This window comes from Mustela erminea, chromosome 11 (assembly GCF_009829155.1).
Source record: "Mustela erminea isolate mMusErm1 chromosome 11, mMusErm1.Pri, whole genome shotgun sequence".
NCBI lineage: Eukaryota > Metazoa > Chordata > Mammalia > Carnivora > Mustelidae > Mustela > Mustela erminea.
This window is the reverse complement of record NC_045624.1, coordinates 87557228-87581216: the sequence shown is the minus strand read 5'-3', so window position 1 is coordinate 87581216 and position 23989 is coordinate 87557228. Positions and strand designations below refer to the sequence as shown.

At 42.3% G+C, this 23989-nt stretch overlaps 1 pseudogene; it reads right to left on the bottom strand.

The window, feature by feature from the left end:
• Positions 1 to 5752: 5752 nt before the first annotated feature.
• Positions 5753 to 13942, bottom strand: LOC116568778 (annotated as a pseudogene).
• Positions 13943 to 23989: the final 10047 nt, after the last annotated feature.

Genomic DNA, 23989 nt, shown 5'->3' with positions numbered 1-23989 from the left:
GCTCCAATAAATAAATAAAATCTTTAAAAATAAATAAATAAAAAATAAAAAATGAAAACCAGAAACTATAAAGAGTGGTTGTCTGTGTACGTGAACCTGGAAATGAGAAAGGGGCGACTTTCATTTTTCATTTTCTACCTTCTGTTCTACTTCTGTTCTTTCTACATTTTCTTTTTATTTTGCCTGCATAGCTATATTTTTATTATTTTTTTGCATAACTATTCTTTAAAAAACAGCTTTCAAATAATATAACACCAATTTTGTTCCCAAAAGCCTTCCAAGTAACATAAAAATACAAACAATAATAGTAACAATGAGGGACGCCTGGGTGGCTCAGTTGCTTGGACGACTGCCTTCGGCTCAGGTCATGATCCCGGAGTCCCGGGATGGAGTCCCGCATCGGGCTCCCAGCTGCATGGGGAGTCTGCTTCTCCCTCTGACCTTCTCCTCGCTCATGCTCTCTCTCACTGTCTCTCTCTCTCAAATAAATAAATAAAATCTTTAAAAAAAAAATTGTAACAATGAGATGAATAAAAGGAGGAAAAATCATTACAGGAAGTTTGAAGTTTGGGTAATGTCAGTATTTAAAAATTATTTAAGATCTATGTGATAGGGGTGCCTGGGTGGCTCAGTGGGTTAAAGCCTCTGCCTTCGGCTCAGTTCATGATCCCAGGGTCCTGGGATCGAGCCCCACATCAGGCTCTCCGCTCTGCGGGGAGACTGCTTCCTCCTCTCTGTCTGCCTGCCTCTCTGTCTACTTGTGGTCTCTGTCTGTCAAATAAATAAAATCTTTAAAAATTTTTTTAAAAAAGACTCTGTACTTAATTAAAAAAAAAAGATCTATGTGACAGATTTTTCATGGCTTAGCCATTCAAAAATTAATGCTCTGTTGAATATTTCTCGAGATTCTGCTAACTCCAATGGAAAATTCTGTCTTTAGAGATGATGATCTGCTAGAGACCTCTGAGAGAATGAGCCAAATCATTCTAGCCAAAATTTCTTGACCAACACAATATGTTAGTTTCACTTGAAATTTGACCTGCTTTTCTTTTTTTTTTTTTTTAATTTTTTTAAAGATTTTATTTATTTATTTGACAGACAGAGATCACAGGTAGGCAGAGAGGCAGGCGGAGAGAGAGGAGGAAGCAGGCTCCCTGCCGAGCAGAGAGCCTGATGCGGGGCTTGATCCCAAGACTCTGAGATCATGACCTGAGCTGAAGGCAGAGGCTTTAACCCACTGAGACACCCAGGCGCCCTTGACCTGCTTTTCTAAATGTAATTTAGATGTTGAGAAAATGGATACTTTGTTGTGACATATGTATAAAGGGCCTGGAAAAATGAACATAGTAACCAAGATTTGAAACACAAGCTACTTTTCTAAAAAAGATTTTACTTATTTATTTGAGAGAGAATCACAAGTAAGCAGAGAGGCAGGCAAAGAGAGGTGGGGGGGAAGCAGACTCCCTGCTGAGAAGAGATCCTGATCCTGGGCTTGATCCTAAGATCCTGAGATCATGACCTGAGCCGAAGGCAGATACCCAAAGACTGAGAGAGCCAGGTACCCGAAGATTTCACCATTTCTGAAAAATGTATCACCAGTGTCAATACTATTGAAGGATATTGAACTTACCACACAACTCCCATATTACTCAGAGTTTATAGCTGTCACATTCACTGTGATTCTCCATTGTTTCCAGTATCTGATTATTTCATTCAGCCTTCCTATATGGTCATGTCTGGACATGTACTTAGTGAAATGCATATTTCCTTTATTTCTGCCCTATAATATAGTTGGATCATTATACTGATCCTTTATGAAACTTTACTTGAGAAGAAATGATAGGACCAATGAGTTTCCTTTATAGATAAAATGAAAAATTTAAATAAAATAATTAAAGTATTTGTAATAATAACTTTTGGTAATAATCCCTAAGTGAATCTATAGATTCAGTGTAATTCCTATCAAAATTCCAACTGATTATTTTGCAAAATGAACAGTGTTCTTAAAGTTCATAAAGAAATGCTGGAGAGGGCGCCTGGGTGGCTCAGTGGGTTAAGCCGCTGCCTTCGGCTCAGGTCACGATCTCAGGGTCCTGGGATCGAGTCCCACATCGGGCTCTCTGCTCAGCAGGGAGCCTGCTTCCTCCTCTCTCTCTCTCTGCCTGCGTCTCTGCCTACTTGTGATCTCTCTCTGTCAAATAAATAAATAAAATCTTTAAAAAAAAAAAAAAAAGAAAGAAAAGAAATGCTGGAGACCCCAAATGGCCAAACAGTCTTAAACAAGAAAAGTTGGAGGACTCCCATTTCAGATTTCAAAACCTACTACAAAGCTAATGTAAAATGGCACATGAACAGTGTGTTATCTGCATAAGGATAGATGTATAGATCAACGAAACAGAATTGAGAGTCCAGAAGTAAATCCATACCAAACATCTATGATCAACTGCTCATTTTAGCAAAGTTCCAAGCTCATTTAATAAGGAAAGAAGAATCTTCCAACAGATGGTGTTGAGACAACTGAATATTGGCAAAGACCTCCACCTTGACCTAACTCCGGTCAGGCTCCTCTAATCCCTCTAGGCTTTGACTTTCTGTGTTTACTCTTGGGCCTGCATCACCCAGATTAGCAAGAATCTTTTCAATCAGTTTTAAAAGAACCCCCACACTCAATATATATTCAAATTCCCCTTCCCCACCACCCCCCAGGTTGTGTCTGATCCTGCTGACCTGACTTCACCAAGAATCCTGTCAAGTCACTTTAGCCAGAGTACCCCTTACCCTGATGTTTCCTTTAGTTATTTTTCCACCCATTGATATCCCCTCCAACCCTGCTCCTTGGCTATCAATCCCCACTTTTCCTTATTATATTTATAGTTGAACCTAATCTCTCTTCCTATTACAAAATCCCACTGCAATTGTCTGTTGAAAAGTTTTTATCATCTTTAACAAGTGTTAGAGTAATTTTTTAAAAGATTTTATTTATTTATTTGACAGAGAGAGATCACAAGTAGGTAGAGAGGCAGGCAGGGGGTGGGGGGAAGCAGGCTCTCTACCGAGCAGATAGCCCGATGTGGGGCTTGATCCCAGGACCCTGAGATCATGACCTGAGCTGAAGGCAGAGGCTTAACCCGTTGAGCCACCCAGGTGCCCCTAGAGTAAATTTTTTTTTTTTTTTAAGTAGGTTCCACGTCCAGCATGGAGCCCATTTAGGGCTTGAACTCATGACCCTGAGATCAAGACCTGAACTGAGATCAAAACTCAGATACCTAGGGCGCCTGGGTGGCTCAGTGGTTAAGCCGCTGCCTTCGGCTCAGGTCATGATCTCAGGGTCCTGGGATCGAGTCCCGCATCGGGCTCTCTGCTCAGCAGGGAGCCTGCTTCCTCCTCTCTCTCTCTCTCTGCCTGCCTCTCTGCCTACTTGTGATTTCTCTCTGTCAAATAAATAAATAAATAAATCTTTAAAAAAAAAAAAAAAACTCAGATACCTAACTGACTGAGCCACCCAAGCACCCCTAGAATAATTTTTTATATAATATTCATATGCGGAAGCATGAATTTGGAACCCTGCATGACACCATGTACAGAAATTAATTCAAAATGTATTAAGGATATAAATGTAAGAGTTAAAGCTACAATATTCTTAGAAGAAAGCATAGAGACCCCAAATGGGGCATAGTGTATAACTTCATTACCTTGGATTAAGGAACAGTTTCTTAGATATGATGCTGAAAGCACAAGAACAAAAGAAAAAGTTAATGAAATGGACTTCATCCAAATTTTAAAACTTTTAAAAAAGATTTATTTATCTGTTTCAGAGAGAGAGCATATGCGTGGTGGGAGGAGCAGCCAGAGGGGAAGAGAGAGAAGCCTCAAGCAGATTCCCCACTGGGTGCAGAGCCTGACATAGGGCTCCATCCCAGGACCCTGAGATCATGACCTCATGATGATCATGAGTCAAAATCAAGAGTCAGACGCTCAACCAGCTGAGGCACCCAGGTGCCCCAAAATTTTAAAATTTCTGTGCATCATAGGACACTACCAAGTAAGTGAAAAGACAACTCATAGAATGGGAGAAAATATTTATAAATCCTATATCTGGTAAGGGCCTAGTACCTAGAACATATAAAGAACTCTTACAACTCAACAAGGAAAGGGAAATAACCCAATTTAAAAATGGGTAAAAGATTGGGGCCCCTGGCTGGCTCAGTTGGTGGAACATGTGACTCTTGATCTTGCAGTTGTGAGTTTGAGTTCCACGTTGGATATAGAAATTACTTAGAAATGAAATCTTTTTTTTTTAAGATTTTATTTTATTTATTTGAGAGAGAGAGAAAGAGAAACAGAGCATGAGCAGGGGGAGAGGAAGAGGGAGAAGCAGACTCCCCACTGAGCAGGGAGCTTGACATGGGGCATGATCCCAGGACCCTGAGATCATGATTTGAGTCGAAGACAGGTGGTTAACTGACCAAGCCACCCAGATGCCCCTTAAAAATAAAATCTTTTAAAAAATGGCAAAAGATTTAAACAGACATTGGTCCAAATAAGAAGTATAAATGGCCAATATGCACATGAAACAAGGTTCAACATCATCAGCCATCAGGAAATACAAAATAAAACCACAATGGGATACTGCTTTCCACCCACTCAGATGTCTATAATTTTAAAAATGAATTAAAAAATAATAATTATAAGCGCTGGCACAGAGGCGAGAAAACTGGAGCCCTCACATACTACTGAGGAGTGGGATGTAAAAAGGTGCAGCTGCTGTGGAAAGTAACTTGGCAGTTCCTCAAACCGTTAAACAGTGAGTTACCATAGGACCCAGCAATTCCACTCCTAGCTACACACCCAAGAGAAATAAAAACATGTCTGCACAAAAACTTGTACGTGAGGGGCATCTGGGTGGCTCAGTTGGTTAAGCATCTGCCTTCGGCTCAGGTCATGATCCCGGGGATCGAGCTGCACATCAGGCTCCCTGCTCAATGGGGAGTCTGCTTCTCCCTCTCCCACTCCCCCTGCTTGTGTTCCCTCTCTTGCTGTGTGTGTCTCTCTGTCAGATAAATAAATAAAATCTTTAAAAAATAAAATACAGGGACGCCTGGGTGGCTCAGTTGGTTGAGCAGCTGCCTTCGGCTCGGGTCATGATCCCAGTGTCCTGGGATCGAGTCCCACATCGGGCTCCTTGCTTGGTGGGGAGCCTGCTTCTCCCTCTGCCTCTGCCTGCCTCTCTGTCTGCCTGTGCTCGCTTGCTCTCTCTCCCTCTATCCCTGACAAATAAATAAATAAAATCTTAAAAAAAAAATTAAAAATAAAATAAAATACAATATATTCAGTCATAATGTTTAGGTCCCAATACCCCTTCTCTATGTTTCCTAATTCCATAATTGAATTTTTAGTGTAACAGTGTGCTACTAATCATGTATTTCTGTATTGCCTTTTGAGAGTACAGTGGGGTGTTGACTGTATCAGCTGGCATGTTCCCCCCCCCTCAGGAGAAGATCTGAAAGCCCCTCATGCATATCAGCATTGCTAAAATAGAGGACTGAAGTCATATTATCTCTAGCACTTAGAATTGGTTCAATTAAATTGCGGTATGGCATTTTTTTTTTTTTTTTGAAGGAAGAACTCTTCCAAAATTACTCCCATGTACATTACAGGTTATGCTCTTATCTGGGTGCGAGCGTCACTGTGAGAACAGGCAGAGGATCCCTAACACGGACACAAACCAAATGCTGCATCCATTTGCAGTCTGTCATTCCCCGTCCCCGTCCTCGTCCTCGTCATAGCACCGGGTTCTCTTTATCTGTTCCTCCACAGACAGCTCTTGGACTACTTCTTCCCGCCAGAATCCTAGGTCGTGGGATTTCGGATTCTGGGTAGTGACTTCTCTAGGGGAGGTATTGTCTGCAAAGCTGGACCAGTCTGTAGGCTTGGGTTCTTGTGGAGACTGCTGCTTGAGGTCTCAATCCTCTCCATCCAAGTCTGCACCATTCTCTGTAAGAGTCTCACTCCCCATCTCAAAACCACCATCTCCCTTCCTTCTCCCCCTGTCTCCCCGCCTCCGGATTCCTGGGTTTGCCAGGTTGTTTTTCCCACGCTACCATTCTTTTCGGAGGTATTGGCATTTCCCACTTGTCTCCTTTCTGCAGTCCTTCCTCCTGTAGATCCCTCGCTCAGCTCTGACATGCTCCAGCCTTTCCTTATGCGTGGGGCCGGGATCTGGGGGCTCTTGACTGAAGTCGTTGAAATGGAGCTGCTACGGTGAACAGGTGACTTCTTTCTCTCAGCAGAGAAGACCGTCTTAGCTTCTTCAGATCCAGATCGAGGTCCTCGGGAGGGTCAGGCTTGCTGATCTCATCCTTAGGAAGCCATCTGGGCTTGGAGACTTTGATCCTTTCCTCCAAGGTCCTTCCTGAACTACCAGGTTCTGGAGGCCGGGGGAGGGGGACGGCGGTCAGGTGATCCCCAGCTTCTTGGTTTCAGCAGGCTTGTCTTCTTTCTCTGGTTGCAACGAGGCCTTGGCTTCCACACTTGCTGTCAGCACACCCACCTTCACAATGCAGGCATCTTCCAGCCCTGGGCTCTGAGGGGTCTCCCCCGCATTTGGAAGCTGGGCTGGTCTCTCCAAAGTCCCTTCCTTTCGGTTTTGCTTGCCCACAGATCCTCATGCGGTCCGTGCCCCAAGCCTTCATCATAGCTGCCTTTAGCCTTAAAGAGTTGGTCGAAGTGAGGCTCGCGGTAGAATCCCTCATGTAAAGACATGTATGTTCCTAGACTAAGTCCGCTGTTGCAGTAGGAGCAACAGAAGCCGCTGACGTGACCTCCCCACCAGTTGGCCCAGACACGCTCCATGGGGTAGACTGTCTTCTGACCTGGTGCACGAGTCTCTCCTGCAGGTCCCTGAAACTTCTTCACTGCTTCGGGAGGAGAACTCCCAGAGAGGCTGGAGGCTCTAGCATCAGGACTTCGTGGCTTGGGATGGACAGGCTGCTGGACCTCGCTCTTGACCAGGGAATTACAGAGTCATCCTCAACAGCGGTGGAACAGACTGCCAGGCTCTTCTCAGTGGCAGACACCTTGTCTCCAACCTGATGGGCGAGGCAGACCTCAGGATCTGGGGGCACGTTCTGCTTTTGCTCTAATTAATGAGTTTTTTATTTCACCACCAGCAGCTTGCAAGTCATTTGTAGAGTTGGCGGAACTGCTCTGTTCGGACACAGCTGCCTGGCACTTGGCCATTTGATCCTTGATGGAGGTTTCTGACAAGGGTCATGAATCCAGATTTCACTGGCTCTCGGTTTCCTCTGCCTTGACCGAGGCCTGTCTCCACATCATCCAGAGAGTGGCTGTTTTTGGAGATCCTCCCTCCACCTGCCCTTCGGCTCTGGCCTGAAGAATCTGCTTCGCTGGCGTTGGCTCGCCCTCCTCAGCCGTCATCTGAAGCCTGTTCAGCAGATCATGGTATCTCCCCGTTTTGTTTGCAGCTTCCCTGTTTTCACTGATTGCAGGTTTTTCTACCTGGTGCTTGAAGTCTCCTAGACAAGTTTCCATTTTTTTTTTTAACTTTCTTTCAAGTGGTCTTTTTTTTTTTTTTTTTTTTTACAGACAGAGATCACAAGTAGGCAGAGAGAGAAGGAGGGGAAGCATACTCCCTGCTGAGCAGAGAGCCCGATGCAGGGCTCCATCCCAGGACCCTGGAATTATAACCTGAGCTGAAGGCAGAGGCTTTAACCCACTGAGCCACCCACGCGCCCCTCGAGTGGTCTTTAAGACGCTCACTGCCTTCAAGGCGGGGATGTGGACACTGACCACGGGCTTCAGGATGTGGTCCGAGCCTGGGTCTGCAGTGAACTCATTCCTCGTGGTCAGCTTGGGCCTCAGAGGCAGAAGACACCTCTTCACCGGGAGGACGGCTGCCTCTGAGTTAGACCTCAGCACTCCTGTTCAGAGGGAGTCTGTGGGAAACTCTGTCCCCAGGGCTGGGTTCTCCCACTTCTTCTTTACCACAATCAGGATCCCCCTCCTGCAGGGCTGGGGGAGATGATCAGTGTTCTAAAGGAACAAGAAGTAAGGTGTCAGTTATAACTTGCCTGTTGAAACCTTCAAACATGTTGTTCTGTTTTTGTGTTTGTTTTTCTTTTTAAGATTTTATTTATTTGAGAGAGAGAGAGAGCAGGAGTGGGGGGACGGTTAGAAGGAGAGGGAGAGGCAGAATCCCCACTGTGCAGGGAGCCCAACACAGGGCTCGATCCCAGGACCCCGAGATCATGACCTGAGCCAAAGGCAGACACTTAACGGACAGAGCTACCCAGGTACTTGTTGTTCTTTGTAAAATTAAAGTTAAAACTCTAAGCTGCTCCTGGTCCACTGACCTTTCAGACAGCTGTGAACAGTTTACAGCCCTGCCACATGGAAAAGGCATCTACCCAAGAGAGGAATTTTATCTTAATTTACAAAAAGAATAGTAAACCCATTTATATTATATTTCTATAGAAAAAACTCTATTTTCAAAGACAAAAAAAAGTGAGAAGGATGACACTGTTTTACAATTTGGCAAGTCTCTTTGATGTCTGGTCTAATAGGAGATAGATTTTTCATATTTGCTTTTGCATTCAGTCTGTTGCAATGTGTTGTTTGGTTAAAGATAACAAAGACGATCTGTCCTTAAATGCAAATGTAGTTAGAAAACAGGGACATCACCTGTAAGAATGTTTAAAATTTGAATATTTAAACTTTTAAGACTGACCATACCAAGTGTTACTGAGAATGCAGAGCATCGAAGTTCTCATACTCCTGCTGGAGAGACTGTAAAGGGCTACAGCCACTGCAGAAAACAATTCTGTAGTTACTTGAAAGTTAAACAGAACCTACCCCATGACTCATCCATCCTACTTTTAATGTATTTGCCAAAGAGAAATGAAAGCAAAGCCCATGTAGATACAAAGTCTTTTGCACAAATGTTCAGAGCGGCTTTATTTGTAATAGCTGAGAAATGGAAACAACCCAAGTATCCATCTACAAATGAATGGTTATGCAAATTGGGATACATCCCTGCAATGCAATTCCGCTCGGCAACAAAAAAGGAATGAACTATTGATACATGCAACAGTATTATGAGTCTCAAAATAATTATGCTGAGGGAATAAAACCAGACCTAAAATGATTCCATTTTTAAAAAAGATTTATCTATTAATTTGAGAAAGAGCGAGAAAACAGGGTGGGGAGGTGGAGGAAGAGAGTCTCAGCAGATTCTGCGCTGAGTGCAGAACCTGATGTGGTGCTCAAGTTCACGAGCCTGAGATTACAACCTGAACTAAAATCAGGAGTCACGTGCTTAACTCACCAAGCCACCCAGGAGCCCCTGTATGATTCCATTTTTAAGAAGTTTTAGAAAATGCAAACTAATTATGGGAAGTAGGTCCATGGTTGCTTGGGGATGGGAGTGTGTGGGGACATTGGAAGGAGCAGGATTACCAAGGGGGCATGAGGAAACTCAGGGTGATGGCTTTGTTCATCATCTTGATTGTGGTGATAATTTCTCAGGTGAATAACATGTCAAAAATTATCTAGTAGTACACTTGAACATGTACTTGTATGTCCATATTACCTTAATAAAGCTGCTCAAAAAGAAATGGTATTTTATTTTAATTTTTTTTTAAAGATTTGATTTATTTATTTGTTAGAGGGAGAGAGAGAGTGCGAGCACAGGCAGACAGAATGGCAGGCAGAGGCAGAGGGAGAAGCAGGCTCCCTGCCGAGCAAGGAGCCCGATGTGGGACTTGATCCCAGGATACTGAGACCATGACCTGAGCCGAAGGCAGCTGCTCAACCAACTGAGCCACCCAGGCGTCCCAGAAATGGTATTTTATTTTATTATTTATTTATTTATTTATTTATTTTTAAAAGATTTTATTTATTTACTTGACAGAGAGAAATCACAAGTAGACCGAGAGGCAGGCAGAGAGAGAGAGAGGGAAGCAGGCTCCCCGCCGAGCAGAGAGCCCGACGCGGGACCCGATCCCAGGACCCCGAGACCACGACCCGAGCCGAAGGCAGCGGCCCAACCCACTGAGCCACCCAGGCGCCCCCAGAAATGGTATTTTAAAAAAAGAAAAAATATATACACAACAGATCTTGTTTAGATCCGGTTTCAAATCATTTGTAAAAAGATGTTGAAAGGGGCACCTCGGTGGTTCAGTCAGTTAAGTGTCCAGCTCTTGATTTCGGCTTAGGTCGTGATCTCAGGGTCGTGGGATTGAGCCTGGCATAAGGCTCCTTGCTGGTGTGGGGCCTGCTTGCGATTTTCTCTCTCTCCCTCTGCCCCTCCCCTGCCTTAAAAGGAGGCACTGGAGAACATTTGAATACTGACCGGATATTAGATTATGTTAAGGAAGTGTTACTATTTTTTCAGTGTGATAATGGGTTTGTTATGTTAAAAAGTGTCTTATCTCTTATAGATACATACTGAAGTATTTATGGATGAAATTATGTGATGTCTGGGATTTACTGAGTTGGAGGAAATGACGCGTATGTATGAAACAAGGTTAGCCAAATATTACTAATACTGACTTTATTCACTCTGCTTAGGATTCCCTCTCTCCCTCTCTCTGTCCCTCACCTCCCACCTGAGTGCACAATTTCTGTCAAAAAAAAATGTATATATATATATATTGCATTAAAATATATGTATATATATATATCACATTTATATATGCATATATATTGCATTTAAATGCACAATTTATGTAAAAAATATGTATATATAAATTGCATTTATATGTATATATATTGCATTTACATAGAGGTTTGTTATACCATTCTTTCTACTTCTGTGTATTTTGAGATTTCCCATAATACATTTTTGTTGTTTCTCTCTCTTTTCTTTAAGATTGATTTTATTTATTTGACAGAGAGCATAAGCGGGGGAGCAGTGGCAGAAGGAAGAGGGAGAGCCCCGCATCGGGCTCCCTACTTAGTAGATGCGGGGCTCAATCCCAGGACCCTGGGATCATGACCTGATCCAAAGGCAAACGCTAAACTGACTGAGCCCCCCCGGCACCCCACTCTTGTTTGGTTTCTTAAGAAATGATTATTTTAGTCCTGCTGCAAAAGAGGGGAGTGGACTAAGTGGCTTCTAATCTTCTCATCTGAGAAAACATACCTTTTCTATTAAGTGATGATCATAAACTATCTGCTTCTCACTAGAGGCAAAATATTAAAGTCTAAAAGACACATGGGGTTTTTGACCAATTAATCATAAATCTCTATGCTGTTGGAATCCCTGCTTAAAAAATAAAAAGTGAGCCAGTGGCATAGAATAAAAATGCTATTTAAAAATTTCTTGCTTGGTGTGCCTTGGTGGCTCAGTGGGTTAAAGCCTCTGCCTTCGGCTCAGGTCATGATCCCAGGGTCGTGGGATCGAGCCCCACATCAGGCTCTCTGCTCAGCAGGGAGCCTGCTTCCCCCCCTTCTCTCTGCCTGCCTCTCTGCCTACTTGTGATCTCTCTCTGTTAAATAAATAAATATAAATAAATAAAATAAGATAAAATAAAATTTCTTTCTTCTCGGGACCCCTGGGTGGCTCAGTTGGTTAAGCAACTGCCTTTGGCTCAGGTTATATACCTGCAGTTTGAGGATCGAGTCCCTCATGGAACTCCCTGCTCAGCAGGGAGTCTGTTTCTCCCTTTGATCCTCCCCCCTCACACTCTCTCTCCTTCACTCTCTCTCTCAAATAAATAAATAAAATCTTTAAAAAAAAATTTCTTTCTTCTCAACTCACCCCAAAATCTCATGGAAATAACCTGTCACTGGAGAGAGAACATATTTCTTATCATTACTTTGAAACTCAAGTAAAGCAAATTACATTTTTATTCTGGCTAAAGGAAAAAAAAGGTGATCTGATCTTTTCTGACTAGATGCAAGTTTTCTAAGTAGAAAAAATTGAGCCAACTGGAAATTCTCTCTAGGGAGCAAGCACTGGAAAAGTAATTATATCCAAGTATTATTTCAAAAAATTAAAAATGTGGCTCTTGCACATAAACACAGAGAACAAACCGGTGGTTGCCAGAGGGACGACTCAGTGAGGGGTTGGGCAAAATGGGCAAAGGAGAGTGAGAGGTACAGGCCTCCAGTTATGGCAAGAATAAATTACGCGGATGAAAGGTACAGCCTGAGGAATATAGTGAGTGGGACTCTACTAGGGTTGTGTGTTGACAGATGTAGCTACAGCATAGTGTAAGGTATAGACTTGTCCCATCACTATGCGGTACACCTGAAACTAACCTAACATTGTGTGTCAACTATACTTAAATAGTGTATATATTTATTTATGACATATTTATGACTCCTACAAATAGAGAAGGAATGCAGGGAAAATGGGTGCCTGGGTGGCTCCTGGTGTTAAACGTCTGCCTTTGGCTCAGGCCGTGATCTCAGGGTCCTGGGATCAAGCCTGTGTCGAGCTCCCTGCTCAGTGGGAAGCCTGCTTCTCCGTCTTCCACTCCCCCTGCTTGTGTTTCCTCTCTCTCTCTCACTCTCTGCCTCTCAAATAAATAAATAAAACCTTTTTTAAAAAATTAATGTGTCCGAACACAAGGAAAAGGTTTTCGTCCCCTCATCAGTGAGGGAACAAACAGAACAGTAAGGCTAGTTCGAAGGGTATTTGAGGAATTGTGTATTGAATAGGCCTTTCGATAAGAAAATTTAAATTAAGTAAGATTGTTCACCAAAAAGAAAAAAAAAAAAAGAAGTAAGATGGTTTACCTCTTGGGGGGTGCCTGGGTGGCTCAGTGGGTAAAGCCTCTGCCTTCAGCTCGGGTCATGATCCCAGAGTCCTGGGATCGAGCCCCACATCGGGCTCTCTGCTCAGCGGGGAGCCTGCTTCCTCCTCTCTCTCTGCCTGCCTCTCTGCCTACTTGTGATCTCTCTCCCTCTGTCAAATAAATAATAAAATCTTAAAAAAAAAAAAAAAAAAGATTGTTCACCTCTCACCTGAATGAATTGCCAGAAGATTATGCTGTGTGAAAAAAGAAAAATCCCAAAAGGTTATATAGTTATATATATAAGGTTACAGATATGATTCTTCTCTATAATTTTGAAATGGCAAAACAGAAATGGAGAACAGAATAGTCTTTGCTGGGGATTAAGAAGGAGGTGGGGGTCTTGAGAGAAGTGGGTGTGGCTATAAAATGGCTGCCTGAGGGATTTTTGAGGGGATGGAAATGCTGTGACTTGACTCTATCAGGCAATATCCTGGCTGTGATACTGTACTGTAGTCCTACAAAGTGTTACCACTGCAGAAACTGGGTAGAGATCACACATCATCTCTCTGCAGTACTTCTTACAACTGAATGTAAATCTACATACAATAATCTCAAATTTTGCAATTTAATTTTTAAAAAAGATTTATTTATTTGAGAAAGAGAGCATGCAAGAGGGAGAAAAAAAATCTCTAGCAGACTCCCTGCTGAATGGGAACCCCAACGACATGGGGCTTGATCCCACGTCCCTGAGATCATGACCTGAGTCGAAATCAGGAGTCAGATGCTCAACCAACTGAGCCACCCAGGCGCCCCTAAAGTTCAATTTTTAAAAAAGGGATCGCTCTATTAGATACAAAACTGGTTAATATCCTATGACAATAAAACCATAAACCTTTTTTGCCCCATAACCTTTCGAGTTATATTTCTACCAGACATTAAATTTTACCTTTACTAGAGAAAAATCTACAAGTTAACATGCAAATTCATAGAATCTTATGCTTTTAATCAATAGTGAAAAGTGAAACGAACAAAAATAGTGAATAGTGAAACAAAGGGACTTCTAGAATCAGCAAACTGTCAGCAGGCCAGATTTGGGTGTAGCTCCTGAGTTAAGAGTGGCTTTTACATTTTTCAAGGATTGTGAAAAAACAAAACCCTGAATCGTGACTTACCTGACTCATTTTTCAGAAAAAGTTTGCTGACCGCTGGGTTCTAGAGAATTAAGTCATACTTTGGTGGTCACGTTAAACAGTGCTTTAATGTGATCCTCAAAAGATATGCTACCATCTCTTCGCCTTGTTTGTGTTTGGATTGTATTTTTAAACAATCAGAGCTAGGGGTGTGTGGGTGGCTCAATTGGTTAAGCCTCTGCCTTTGGCTCAGGTCATGATCCCAGGGTTTTGGGATTGAGCTCCACATCGGGCTCCCTGCTTAGCCGGTAACCTGCTTCTCCTTCTCTGCTCCTGCTGTCTCTCAAATAAATAAATAAATAAATAAAATCCCAGATAAATAAATAAAATCTTTAAATAAACAGTGAACCAGTTCGTGTGCCTTCCTCCCTAACCACTGAATCATCAGAACACTCTCATTCCATGTTCTTTAAAGCAATTCCTCATGTATCCCCTCATCTGAATATTGGTCTTCAGGCAGCTTCCCGTCAGAACTCAGTGTAGAATATGGTCCTGTTATATCAAAGCTTGCCAAAAATTAAAGGGTGACCCATATTTCTCTCTCTCTCTTCCTTTTCCTTTTTAATTGAAGTACTGTTAACATTCAATATTATATTAGTTTCAGGTGTACAACATAGTGATTTGACATTTATATACGTTATGAAATGCTCACTATGGTAAGTGTAGTCACCTTCGGTCACCAAACAATATTACAGTATTATGGACTATGTACCCTATGTTTTACTTCTTATCCCATGACTCACCTATTTTGTAACTGGGAGTTTGTACTTCCTAATCCCTTTTCTCGATTTTACCCATCCCTCTACCCACCTCTCCTCTGGTAACCATCAGTTTGTTTTTCATATTTATGAATTTCTCTTTTATTTGCTTGCTTGTTCATTTGTTTTGTCTTATAGATTCCACACATAAGTGAAATTATAGGGTATTTGTCTTTCTCTAACTTATTTTTTGTAACCTAATACCCTCTACATCCATCCATGTTGTTGAGAATGGTAAGATTTCATTCTTTTTTATGACCGAGTAGTAATATATTTATTATCATATATATTGTGTGTGTGCCCATATTATAAATATATTAGATATATGTATACACACACACACACACACATATACCCTACATATTTTTTAATTGAGCCTATATTTAAAAAAAAATTAAAGGATTTTTTAAGGATTTATTTATTGGGGCACCTGGATGGCTCAGTGGGTTAAGCTCTGTCTTCAGCTCAGGTCATGATCTCAGGGTCCTGGGATCAAGCCCCACATCAGGCTCTCTGCTCAGCAGGGAGCCTGTTTCCCCCCCCCCCTCTGCTTGCCTCTCTGCCTACTTGTGATCTCTCTCTCTGTCAAATAAATAAATGTTAAAAAAAATAAAGATTTTATTTATTTATTTGAGAGAGAGAGTGTGCGTGTGCCAATGCAATTGGGGGAGGGACAGATGGAGAGAGAGAGAAAGAATCCTCAAGCAGACTCCCACTGAGTAGGGAGCCTGAAGTGAGGCTAGATCCCAGGACCTAAGATCATGGCCTGGGCCAAAATCAATAGTCAGACAGTCAACCAACTGAGCCACCCAGCCGCCCCTAATTCTATATTTTTTAATTAAACTTTTTATTTTGAGCCAATTATGAATTTACATGTTGCTGTGAAATAATACAGGGAGATGCATATTCCCTTTACCTGTTGTGCCTATAGTACAATATCAGGATCTTGAAATGGATAGAGTCAAGATGCAGAACATTTCCATCACCACAGGGTTCCCTGGTTTTCTTTCTTATCATAGTAAGCGTCCTCTTTAATTCCCATCACCTGTTTCACCCATTCCCCCCATTCTTCTCCTCTTTGGTAACCATTAGTTTGTTCTCTGTAGTTAAGAGTCTGAACCTTGGGGGCACCTGGGTGGCTCAGTGGGTTAAGCCGCTGCCTTCGGCTCAGGTCGTGATCTCAGGGTCCTGGGATTGAGTCCCGCATTGGGCTCTCTGCTCGGCAGAGAGCCTGCTTCCCTCTCTCTCTGTCTCTGCCTACTTGTGATCTCTGTCTGTCAAATGAATAAATAAAATCTTTAACAAAACAAAAAAAAAGAGTCTGAACCTTGGTTCATTCCACTGTTTTTTTTTTTCCTTTGCTTGTTTTGTTTCATAAATTCCACATATGAGTGAAATCGTATGAATACCACATCTTCCTTATCTGTTCGTCTATCAGTGGACAGGTAGGTTGCTTCCATACCTTGGCTATTGTAAATAATGCTGCCGTTAAGATGCTCAAAATCACTAATCATCAGGGAAATGAAAATCGAAACTATTGTGGGGTGACCCACCTTGATGATGTAGTATTTTTGTAGCCACAATTTTTCATAGTCATTATAATTTTTAAATATATCAACATTTATCCCAAGCTGTTAGCTAAATGCTTCTTTAGTTAAAGAAGAGCAGATGATTTTCAGATATTTGATGTAATATTACCATCATTAAAGTAATTAAACCCAGAGCCCATTAGACTGAGGTGGCTCTAACATCTTGATAGCAAATGGAAACCTAAGCCAGAGTTAAGTCCTGTAAATGCCTCAAGATTAAGAAATTGAAAACTAAGAACAACTAATCACAAATCCAAGTAGTTTTTCCCAAATAAAGTTACTCTAAGCTAAAGCCGATCAAATAATTTCCTTGCTTTGCTTTTGCATGCCCTATAAAAGCCTTTCCCCTTTCATGGGGCACCTCCCTTGGGTGGCTCAGTCAGTTGGGTGTCTGCCTTTGGCTCAGGTCATGATCATGGAGTCAAGGGATCTCTGCTCTCTGCTCAGTGGGAGTCTCCTTCTCCCTCTCCCTCTGCCCCTCCCCCTACTCATATTCTCTCTCTTTCACTCACTTGCTCACTATCACATAAATAAGTTCTTTTTTTTTTTTTAAAGATTTTATTTATTTATTTATTTGATATAGAGAGAGAGCACAAGCAGGGGGAAAAGCAGAGAGAGAGGGAGAAGCAGGCTCCCTACAGAGCAAGGGAAGCCCAACATGGGACTTGATCCCAGGACTCTGGGACCATGACTCGAGCTGAAGGCAGTGGCCCAACCCACTGAGCCACCCAGGCACCACTCAAATAAATAAATCCTTTTTTTTTTTTAAGATTTTATTTATTTATTTGACAGACAGAGATCACAAGTAGGCAGAGAGGCAGGCAGAGAGAAGGGTAGGGGGGAAGTAGGCTCCCCACTGAGCAGAGAGAGCCCCATGCATGTAGGAGATGGGGAGCCTGGATCCCAGAACCCTGAGATCATGACCTGAAGGGAGGCAGAGGCTTAAGCCACTGAGCCACCCAGGTGCCCCTCAAATAAATAAATCCTTAAAAAAAAAAATAGAAAAGCTTTTCCCCTAGTAGAGTGCTCTTCCCCGTTCTTCGTTTGGCACTGCCCAAATTGATATTGGCTCGTGTAAACTCTTCAAAATCTTCATGTACCTCAGTTCATCTTTTAACATCATTTATTGAAATATTCTCAATTTATAGGTTTTTTTCATGAATGTGAATAATAAGCTAAACCTCATTCCTGGTTAAAATGTTTTATGCCTCTAAGAATTATATATGTATATATACATTATTTATTATATATGCCTCTATATATGTATGCATTATATATTATAAATATATATATATATACCTATAAGAATTATAAAAACTTTGGGGTACTTGAGTGGCTCAGCCAGTAAGTGTCTGCCTTGATCTCAGGCAAGTGTCTGTCATGATCCCAGGGTCCTGGGATCGAACCCCCCATCGGGCTCCCTGCTCAGTGGGGAGCCTGCCTTCCTTCTCCCACTGCCTAGCTTGTGTACCTCTCCAGCTCTCTTGCTCTCTGTCAAATAAATAAGTAAAATCTCAAAAAACAAACAAATATTGAAATCATCTAAGCACTTTGGCAGTTTTGAAATACACTAACCAAAGAAAAGAAAAGTAATAAGTAAAATTTCTTATCAGTTCCAGAGTGCTTCTACTCAAACTTATAGATAAGAAACACTGAATTAGGGGCACCTGGGTGGCTCAGTGGGTTAAAGCCTCTGTCTTCAGCTCAGATCATGGTCTCAGGGTCCTGGGATGGAGCCCCGCATCGGGCTCTCTGCTCGGCGGGGAGCCTGCTTCCCTTCCTCTCTGCTTGTCTCTCTTTCTACTTGTGATCTCTGTCTGCCAAATAAATAAATAAGATCTTTAAAAAAATTTTTTTTAAAAGAAGCACTGAATTAAGTCAGCACACAGACAAAAAATTAAGTCAACACATATTCAGCATATGGACCCTCCCTATGAGGCAGAAATTTAAATCTTTTATGACATACATCCTTTAGAAGACCTTCCCCATCTCCTACACTAGTTAAGAAACAAATATTTACTGAAGCCTCAGAGTTGCAGAGTCAAACCAAAATATTGAAATACATAATAAAGAATAGATTTAAGAAAGAATAGATTTTTGCTTTGATTGTCAAAGAGCAGACAAATAGAAGTAGGATAAAGACAGAAAATATCTAGGGACGCCTGGGAGGCTCAGTCGGTTAAGTATCTGCCTTCGACTCAGGTCATGATCCCGGGGTCCTGCTCGGTGGGGAGCCTGCGTCTCCCTCTCCCTTTGCCCCTCTCCCTCTACACCTCTCCCTCTCTCATGTGTGATCACTCTCTCAAATAAATAAAATCTTTAAAAAATATTGAATTAGTAAATAGATAATAATAGGATAAAGAAAATATATCATTAATAATAACTGCTCAGAATGTGACCCAGAATTAGGAGTTGTGCTGGAAGATTGTTGAAAGACAAAACTGAACAACAGCGCCTGGAATTCGTCTTTCCCAGCCTGCCCTCTGACCTTTTTCTCCAAGACCCAAAAGGCCTCTCCAGACGTGGGGCCCTTTATTACTTCCCTATTGTGGCTGTAACAAACTGGCTTACACCAACAGAAATTCTGGGGCATCTGGCTAGCTCAGTCGGAAGAGCATGCCACTCTTGACCTCAGGGTTGTGAGTTCGAGTCCCATATTGGGGATCGCTTACTTTAAAACAAAGAAATGAACAGAAATGTATTCCCTCACGAGTCGGGAGGCTAGAAGTCAGAAATCCAGGCATTGGTAGGGCCATTCTCCCTGTGCAGGTGTTAGGGAAGAATCCTTCCTTGTTTCCTCCTAGCTTCTGGTGGCTGCCCACACCCTTGGCAGTCCTTGCCTTGTAGACACACTACTTCAACCCCTGCCTCCAAGGTCATGTGGCTTTCTCCCCATTGTTTCTCTGCCTTCTGTATCTTTCTAGCCATAGATTTCTCTTTTTATAAGGACACTGGCCATTGGATTAGGAGCCACCCTAATTCAGTATGATGACATCTTAACTGGATGACATCTCCAAAGACTATTCCCAAATAAGGCCACATTCACAGGTCTGGGGTGAAGGGAGGGTATGTTAAGACTTCAGAATATCTTTTCAGGGGACCCAATCCAACCTACCCTAGGGCCCCCTCCTGGGCTGTTCTCTTAGGCAATACGCTACACACTAACTACATCTAGGGGTCTAAAGTGGCGTGTAGGCTGCTTGGGATATTGGAGTAAGTAGTATATCATGTATTTATGTTTATTTTTGTGTAAATGTTAAATTAAGCTCAATTAGTATTATGTATGTGGATTTTTGACTCTGGCGTCCTGTCACTCATACCTCAGTCATTCAGTGTCAGATATGTTATTCTCAAGAAAGACTTGGGGTCTTTCCTGACCTGGCATGGAGGTCTCATCACACTTCAGAAGAAGGAGCCAATTGCAGATTACACCAGCCTAATTACTAGATTTGTAGGTTGTATAATCTAGTTTAGTGACACCAGCCCTCACAAAATTAATCTATGGCTTTCAAAAGATTCTCCCAAGACAGGTGCCTGGCTGATTCGGTTGGTGGAACATGCAACACTTGATCTCGGGGTCGTGAGTTCAAGCCCCACAATGGGCATGGAGCCTACTTTAAAAAAAAAAAAAAAATTCTCCCATAGCAGCGATTCTCAAAGTGTGGTCTGGGAACCCACAAGATATCTGGGAATCCCAAATACATAGCCCTAAGACATTGTGTGCCTGTTTCCACTCTCAAATTCTCCTGAATATGCAGCGAGGTTTTCGACGGGCTCTATGACATGATGACATTATCATTCTGCTACAAATGGAATGTGTGCTTGGGGATTTATGTTTTTAAATTTTTCTCTATTTTAATTTCCAGTATGATAAATATCAATAGATTTATGACCAGACCAAAAAACATCTCTTTGAGGTCTATAATTTAAATGTAGAAAGAGGTCCTGAGACCAAAAAAAAAAAAAAGAAATTGAGAAATCACAGATTGAAGATAACACTAACATTGCGAGCACAAGCTAACAACAAGGAAATGACATCCAGTGACAAACTCTTGGAAAGCTATTTTACAAGATTAAAAAAAAATGATGATCTAATCAGATCTGACAAGAATTAGGCCAGATGTAGAAAACTATGAGGGCTATTTGAAATAAGGATTTTTTTTTAAAGATTTTATTCATTTATTTGATAGAGACACAGCGAGAAAGGGGACACAAGCAGGAGGAGTGGGAGAGGGAGACGCAGACCCCCACTGAGCAGGGAGCCAATGAGGGGCTCAATCCCAGGACCTTGGATCATGACCAGGCAGATGCTTAATGACTGAGCCACCCAGGTGCCCCAAGATATGTTATTTAAATTTACATACTGGGCATATTATTATTTTAATATAGACCAATCAATAAATAATTTTCTGGTTTTAATTTCTAATATGGTAACACAAAAGTTCTTTGAGGTTCTCAACCATTTTTAAGAGTATCAAGAGAGATGCCTGAGTGGATCAGTCATTAAGCGTTTGTCTTCGGCTCAGGTCCTGATCTCAGGGTCCTGGGATGGAGCCCCAATTCAGGTGTCCTGCTCAGCGGGGAGTCTACTTCTCCCCTTCCCTCTGCCCCCCCTCCCCAGCTCGTGTGCATTTTTTCTCTGTCTCTCTCTCTCAAATAAATAAAATCTTAAAAAAAAAAAAGTGTCAAGAGATTCTGAGACCAAAAAGTTTTGAGAACCACTGGCTTAGATCAACCAAAATATAGTCCAATAATGGAGGGATGGTGGACACAGAAACAAAAAAAATAGACCTCTGCCCACATGGAGGAAAAGGGCAATGGTTCGTGGGTCGGCATCCAATGATGGCCGCTACCAGAGGAAGATGGTTTGAATCTGGAACATGACTAAAGAAGACAGAAAGTGTAAGGATGGGTCAAAGGAAACAAGAACAAGCAAGCTTTTTCCTTCCATTATGGCTATGGGAGGCAACTTTATAGATGACTGATCAACAGTGACCAGTCTGAAGCAGGGGATGGGGGAGGTCTGGCTCTAGTGTTAGTAGCATTAGCAGACTGGTTCACTAGTGAAAGGTATTGCAGTAATCTTGTGCCTTTATGTATGAAAATACTTTTACCTTTTCTCCCTGGATTACACATTTACATTTAAAAAAATCATAATTTTATGTAGTTGAGCAAAACAATATGGGAGAAAAACTATTTAGAAGACAGTATTACTCCAAAATGAAAAAGCAAAGTAGCATGTTCATCGCCCATGTAGGGTCTGAGAATCCTAAACAAGATCCCCTTAAGGCTGCAGAGGCTAACAGAGACCCGCTAATCCTCTGTCCAAGGTGCTGCAGGTGACAAGGCCTCCCATAATGCTTTCAGAACTGAACACTCGGACGATAGTCTAACTGTAGCTCGTCATTGCAGAACTGCCTATTGGTACTTTTGAGAAGATACCTTTTTGAAAAAAATCAAGAAGGTTGATTTTTCAGACCTTGTCCCACTGAAAATGTTATAGGAAGCTTTTTGTTTGTTTTATAGATCTCAGCATAACTCACTTTCTGGACACGTCCAGCACCACTATCTGCTCTAAATTGATTTTAACGCTTGCCAGGAACTATTAGCAGAAATGTTTGCTGTCCTGATACTCAGTTTATTTGTTTCCAGACAGTTTAGATATCTAGTTTCCAATGGTGCTGTGTGTGCATGTATATAAGTAGATGACAGTCAACTCAATTTTCTCCTTGGAACTTTGGATTGGGTTATTTTTTTAAAAGATTTTATTTATTTATTTGACAGCGAGAGAGAGCGAGAGCAGGAATACGAGCAGTGGGAGTCGGAGAAGGAAAGCAGGCTTCCCGTTGAGCAGGAAGCCAGATACGGGGCTCAATCCCAGGATGCTGGGATCAGGACCTGAGCTGAAGGTAGTCGCTTAACCAACTGGCCACCCTGGTGCCCTAATGTTTTATTTTTAAAGAGGAGGAACCACAGTGGACCAAAAAAAAAAGTATATGCTGGGTCAGAAAATTGTGTGTGTCTTAGCTCTCCTCCCTACTGCAAAAATGGGACTTCTGGAGTGTTTCCCAATGCCGACAGCCAATCCTCTGATTCTCAGGACACCCAGTGGGTGTTCAAGAACTCACTTCAGTTCTGACAGTAACTACCTGAGGTTAGCACAGACCCTGCGAAACTGCCCCCCCCCCCCAGCTTTAGGACCAGTTGTTAAGTCTTAGAGACATCACCCATGCTTCTGAGGGACTGGCCATAAAGGAGGGGTCACCATAACCCCTTATTATCAGGTTTGATAATTTTCTAGAATGGCTCAGAGAACTCAGGAGGGCATTTTACTGGTTTGTGATCAAGGACACAACTCAGGAGCAGCCAAACAGAAGTGAGGCACAGGGCAAAGTTCGAGTGGTGGGGTGCACAGAGCTTCCCTGCTCCCTCTGGTCACACCCCCCTCCCAGCTCCTGGATGCTTCACCAGCTTGGAACTTCAAATTTTATTCAAGACTTTCTCTCTTCATGAGCTCAACCTTCAGCCATCCTTCCCTTCAAGGAAGTCAGGGGTGGGGCTGAAACTTTCAACCCTCTCATCACTGGGTCTTTCTGGTGACCAGCCTTATCTTGAGGCTTTCTAGAAACTTTACCCTAAGTTGGTCAGGTGTGATGTAAATGGGTTCATCATGAAAAAACCAAAGACCCTACTCAGGAAATCCCAAGGTTGTAGAAGCTCTGAGCCAGGAACTGGGATCAAATACCAAATGAATGTCCTATCATACCACAGGGACATGCACTTTTACCTAGTCCATGGAATGGACTTGAAAGAATTTAATGTAATGGATCTGAAAGCATTCTTTTAGCCAAAAATTGCAAGATAAATGTAATGTGTATTCCAAGCCTATTACTTTGTTCCTTGTGGTTGCTGCACAAAGTAAAACTGTTAACGGACTGGCCTTGCAGAGGTTTAAGTGCATTGGCAAGCATGCCTCAAATGAAGTCCATGGGGTTTTACACACACACACACACACACACACACACACACACACACTTGGGTGTGCATGCACATACACACACATACACCTGTGGTAGACTACTATAAAGTGCCCCTGGTGAATAACGCCTCCCTAAATTCACACACTTGGTATCTCTGCCTCTTGTAATCAATCTGGTCTTGGGATTTGCTTAAAGCAATAAAATAGTATGGAAATGACATTGTGTGACTTTTCTGAAGCCTGCACAGCTTGTGCCTTCACTCTCTTGAGCCTTGTCGTTCTAAGTGGCTGAGCTAGACCAGTTAATGATGAACCACTTCATGGAGAGAGAGAGGTCCCCCCTACCCCGTTCCGGTCTTTTCAAGGTCTCAGATATAGGAATGGGGTCATCTCGGGCTCTCCAGCTTAGTTCACCCACTGGATGGATGCAACAGCGTGAGCGAGCCCGGATGAGACCAGAAGAACCGCCTAGTGAACCCACAGCATTTCAAGAAATAATAAATCGTTGCTGTAAACTACTAATTTTAGGGTTTTTTTTTTTTCTTGTTTTATGCAACAATAGAGAACTGAGGCCGTTCTCAACTTGTGATGACCATATTCTTTAGGTGTTGGTTGTTTGTAAATCTGGCATTAGATAGGGAGGGGGAAGGAGAAGCAGAGAGTGAGAACTGAAGACATGCCTAAGGACTCGGAAATTGGAGGCCCGTGCATC